Below are 5,893 nucleotides of genomic sequence, written 5' to 3'. Positions count from 1 at the left end.
AACGACCGATTTTTCCAAGTCAAAATAAATACCTCACTTTCCAAATATCATCCTACACAATCCGGAGTACCTCAAAGTAGTGTCCTCGGTCCCTTCCTTTATCTCCTTTACACTGCTGATATACCTGCTGATGATGACATTACTATGGCCACATTTGCCGACGATACAGGAATCCTTACATCAGACGATAACCCAGATAGAGCTTCTAACAAACTGCAAAACTATTTAAGTTCACTTCAAACATGGTTAACAAAATGGAAGATTAAAGTAAACGGTGAAAAGTCTTCACAAATTACGTTCACAACAAGAAGGATCGACTGTCCACAGGTTCATATTAACAACATTCCTATCCCCTTAAAATCAGATGTCAAGTACCTGGGACTCCATTTGGACCGAAAGCTGACATGGAAGAACCATATCAAAACCAAGAAAGCTCAACTAAATTTAAAAGTCAGACAAATGTATTGGCTGCTAGGTAAAAGATCCCAGTTATCATTAGAAAACAAAGTATTATTATACAAAATTATACTAAAGCCGATATGGAGTTATGGCATAGAGTTATGGGGCTGCAGCAAACCGAGCAACACTAAAATACTGCAAACTTTTCAATCAAAGACGCTGCGCATGATAGCGAATGCACCATGGTACGTCTCCAATATAACTATCCATAATGACCTTGGGATACCATTCATCGAAGATGTTATTAGACTACAGGCAACCAAAGCCCAAGAAAGAAATTTCGCCCATGAAAGTCAAACTATTCAACAACTCTACCAGCCGCCACTTGTGGGAAGAAGACTGAAAAGGACATGGCCAGAGGACCTAACTGATTAGGTGTATTGGAGAACCATCGATGGATGGTGCCCAAAGCATGCCAGGATTCAAGACTTTGCTACTATTTGCTAAATACTCTGTGTTGTAATTGGAGTAGATTGTAAATTTGCACTTAATAAAATGAAAAAAAAAATTTTATTAATATTAGAGAGTTATCAAGTAACCCTAGGAGAATACGGTAACGCTATTTTACTGTATACATGTTATTTATAACGTTACCGTATTCTCATAGAGTTACTATAACTCTCTATTGAAACTTATGGTATAATTTGTTAAATTATTTAATGAAATCCCACTTGTTTGGGCTGTGGTTTCACTTCTAACAGAAACTCCTGCAGAATCGCATACATTAGTAGTATTACCAGTATTGTACAATATTCGTCTATATTACCTTGTGAACTAGAAATTCTTCATCCGGTGCTTCCATCAGAAATTTTTCAAATTGCTCCCGTGTAAAAATGCTCGCTTTCTTAGGCATATAGCCAACATTTTTTTCTCTTCAAATACGCGATCAAAGTTGAAAACTTGGAAATATCAATGCCATCATAAAGAAAAATGGTGGATTTAATCATTGAATATTCTGCCCAGAGGCTTCCAGGAGCTTTCAACTGCATATGTCTTTGAACGAAATATGCCAATAGAGTCTTTTCTTCGATTCTTAAATTCTTGCCTTCGCACCATTTTTTAAAACTTTGGTAGGTATTTTGATAACGGATTTTGGATTTTTCGGGAATAATTGCGGAACACCATTCTTCCCGAGCCCGTTCAATTTCTTCAAATTCACTTTCGCTCATATTTTAATTTATAATAATCAAAATTGTACTTAAAATTATTGACAACTAAATAAAAACTCAATTCTCCATTGTTGTTATGCACCCTAGTTACTACCTAACAACCAAAGTATCTATCTTGATAAAATGAATGAAACTAGTCAATATGACGAAAGTGTTTAATTTTATAATTTATAATGGTATCAATCGTGCAAAAAACGTTATAAGCATGTCGAACGTTAAGGGTAACTGATCTCAGACAATAATTGGAGTCGTCGCTCCGCTCCTCCTCCAAACAATTGTCTTCGATCGGTATAAAACCCTTACCGTTCTCCATACTTAATATACTAATTTGAAAGCTGTATAATTCTTTAAACAAGTTAAAAAATTTTGTTATAATAAATAATAGTTATAAGTTATTACCATTTATAAATTACTGCAAAAATTAGGGTTTTTTGCACTTATCTCCAATTGTTTATGTATTTCAAATTAGAAACTATTAAGATCTAGAATATGTATTTGAAACATTTTTCTCTATAATCTACAAGAAATGTTTTATAGGCAAAAACATGATTTTTTATACTTTATAATCGTTTAAAAACAAAACAATATCGGATATTGAAGCAATTGAGAACGAGAAAAAATTTTTGATGTTCTTTAGTTATGTCCAAATACTGTAAGTTAAAAAGGTGCAAAATAAATTTCTCCTGCTTCAAGATTTTAATATAAATACTATTTTTAGTTTGGAATTATCTTCTATATCAAAATAAGCCACAACCACAATCCTTTAGTATTCACTATTCAGATTCAGGTAGATACATTTTACTCCAAAATCCTAATATAAAAGAACAAAGGACGGGTCATAAAATTGATATCGGTAAATCCGTATCTGCTGGTTCGCACATTGTGTCACAAGCTAATATAAGCAATTCAAGAATTCTTGAAAATTGACTTAACTCTGTTGCCAAATATATCCGCTAAAAAAAATTTTCTAATTGTGATTTTTGGTAGAAAAAAAAATTGGCAGATTAATTTGAAAATTAAGAAATTTGATTTTTCTGTAGAAAAAAAGGAGAATTAGGTATATCGGTAGATTTGACAGGTATTCGGTAGATCTACCGAAAAATCGGTAACTGTGGCATCACTGTTTGTTTCGAGCTTCTGTCAAATGTTGTAAAATCCGTGTATACGCTGTGAGCTCGTACGTAGAGGGGATATTTACAAATTCGCGAACGCCAGTAGTGACAAGTTTGTAAACGTTTACTGGAAATTTGACATAAATGTCAAAGTGATTAATTTAAAATTAAAATTAAAAACATTAATTATATACAATATTAGTTGGTCAAAGCTGTGGTATATATTTTTACCTTAAATATACTTACGTTTTAAATACTGAATTTAAGTTTTTTCAATGTTCCGTAATATCTAATTATAAATAATCTATTATAATCTTAGCGCCATCTACACGATTATTGTCAAAGTATCCGAAGTAAGAAATTGATATTTTATCAATAGAACGTCAAAATGATTAGAAAAATCTTTAAAAAAGCGATTACAATTTAATTACTTTTTTGCGTTGTAAATATTAAGCGATAACAATTAAATAATAAATTTAAAAATTACCGGTAAAAGTTGAATTAGTAACCGCTAGGAGCGACACCAGCGAAGCTCAGAGCGTATACGCTGTGAGCTCGTACGTAGAGGGGATATTTACAAATTCGCGAACGCCAGTAGTGACAAGTTTGTAAACGTTTACCGGAAATTTGACATAAATGTCAAAGTGATTAATTTAAAATTAAAATTAAAAACATTAATTATAAACAATATTAGTTGGTCAAAGCTGTGGTATATATTTTTACCTTAAATATACTTACGTTTTAAATACTTAATTTAAGTTTTTTTAATGTTCCGTAATATCTAATTATAAATAATATATTATAATCTTAGCGCCATCTACACGATTATTGTCAAAGTATCCGAAGTAAGAAATTGATATTTTATCAATAGAACGTCAAAATGATTAGAAAAATCTTAAAAAAATCAATTACAATTTAATTACTTTTTTGCGTTGTAAATATTAAGCGATAACAATTAAATAATAGATTTAAAAATTACCAGTAAAAGTTGAATTAGTAACCGCTAGGAGCGACACCAGCGAAGCTCACAGCGTATACGCTGTGAGCTCGTACGTAGAGGGGATATTTACAAATTCGCGAACGCTAGTAGTGACAAGTTTGTAAACGTTTACTGGAAATTTGACATAAATGTCAAAGTGATTAATTTAAAATTAAAATTAAAAACATTAATTATAAACAATATTAGTTGGTCAAAGCTGTGGTATATATTTTTACCTTAAATATACTTACGTTTTAAATACTGAATTTAAGTTTTTTTAATGTTCCGTAATATCTAATTATAAATAATCTATTATAATCTTAGCGCCATCTACACGATTATTGTCAAAGTATCCGAAGTAAGAAATTGATATTTTATCAATAGAACGTCAAAATGATTAGAAAAATCTTTAAAAAATCGATTACAATTTAATTACTTTTTTGCGTTGTAAATATTAAGCGATAACAATTAAATAATAAATTTAAAAATTACCGGTAAAAGTTGAATTAGTAACCGCTAAAAGCGACACCAGCGAAGCTCAGAGCGTATACGCTCTGAGCTTCGCTGGTGTCGCTCCTAGCGGTTACTAAATCAACTTTCACCGGTAATTTTTAAATTTATTATTTAATTTTTATCGCTTAATATTTACAACGCTAAAAAGTAATTAAATTGTAATAGATTTTTTTAAGATTTTGCTAATCATTTTGACGTTCTTCTTCTTCTTCAGGTGCCATCTCCGCTACGGAGGTTGGCAATCATCATAGCTATTTTAATTTTTGAGGCAGTAGCTCTAAATAGTTGTTTCGAGCTGCATCCAAACCACTCTCTCAGGTTCTTCAACCATGAAATTCGTCTTCTTCCGATGCTTCTTCTGCCATCTATCTTTCCCTGCATTATGAGTCGTAGGATACCATACTTCTCGCCCCGCATCACATGTCCGAGATACTGTAGCTTCTTTTCTTTAATTGTAAGTTCAACTTCCTTTTCTTTACCTATTCTTCTCAGTACTTCATTGTTTGTAACTCTATCTACCCAGGAAACCCTCATAATTTTTCTATAGGTCCACATTTCAAAGGCGTTAAGTCGTCTCATTGTCTCTACATTTAACGTCCATGATTCCACTCCATAGTATAGAACACTGTAGACGTAACATTTTGTTAGGCGTATTTTAAGAGCTAATGTTAAATCTTTGCTACATAGGACCTTTTTCATTTTTATAAAATTAGAACGTGCTTTTTCGATTCTGACTTTTATTTCTGCAGTGTAGTCATTATTTTCTGTTATAAGTGTTCCTAGGTAAGTGTACTTTTTTACTCTTTCGATCTGCTGGCCCTCTACTATCAAGATTTCGTTAGTATTATGGTTGTTTTTACTAATTTTCATAAACTTCGTCTTTTTGATATTGAGAGAGAGTCCGTACTCCCTACTACACCTTACTATTTTACTCATGAGTCTTTGCAGGTCTTGTAAACTATCGGCTATTATTACTGTATCATCTGCATATCTGATGTTGTTAACTAAGACTCCATTTACTCTTATGACGTTCTATTGATGAAATATTAATTTCTTACTTCGGATACTTTCACAATTATCATGTAGATGGCGCCAAGATTAATTTATAATTACATATTACAGAACATTAAAAAACGCAAATTCAGTATTTAAAACGTAAGTATATTTAAGGTAAAAATATAAACCACAGCTTTGATCAACTAATATTTTTTATAATTAATGTTTTTAATTTTAATTTAAAATTAATCACTTTGACATTTATGTCAAATTTCCGGTAAACGTTTACAGACTTGTCACGACTTCTGTATGAGCTTTCGTAACGTTCGGTTGTGTGACAGTTCAGCGTGGAAGTGATAATTCAAAAAAAACGCAGGCGGCAAAAACAAAATAGGAACTACATAATAGAGGTAACTAACAAATTTCCTATCTGTTGAATTCCTAAATTTCCTGTACTTTCTTTGAATAAAATAAATTATACATTATCTAGTTAGGTAAAAAAGAGACAGCTTTGCATTACACGGTTAATTATGGGGGATACTACGGGGGGGCTAACCCCCCCGGTGATGAGGAGATGTTAGATAATATAGAAAACACTGAAAATAATAGTAGTTTAAATAATACACCATTGCTTGATAGCAATGCTAATTCAATCACTAATAATA

This window comes from Diabrotica virgifera, chromosome 9 (genome assembly GCF_917563875.1).
Source record: "Diabrotica virgifera virgifera chromosome 9, PGI_DIABVI_V3a".
NCBI classification, from domain to species: Eukaryota; Metazoa; Arthropoda; class Insecta; order Coleoptera; family Chrysomelidae; genus Diabrotica; species Diabrotica virgifera.
This window is presented reverse-complemented; position numbering follows the sequence as displayed.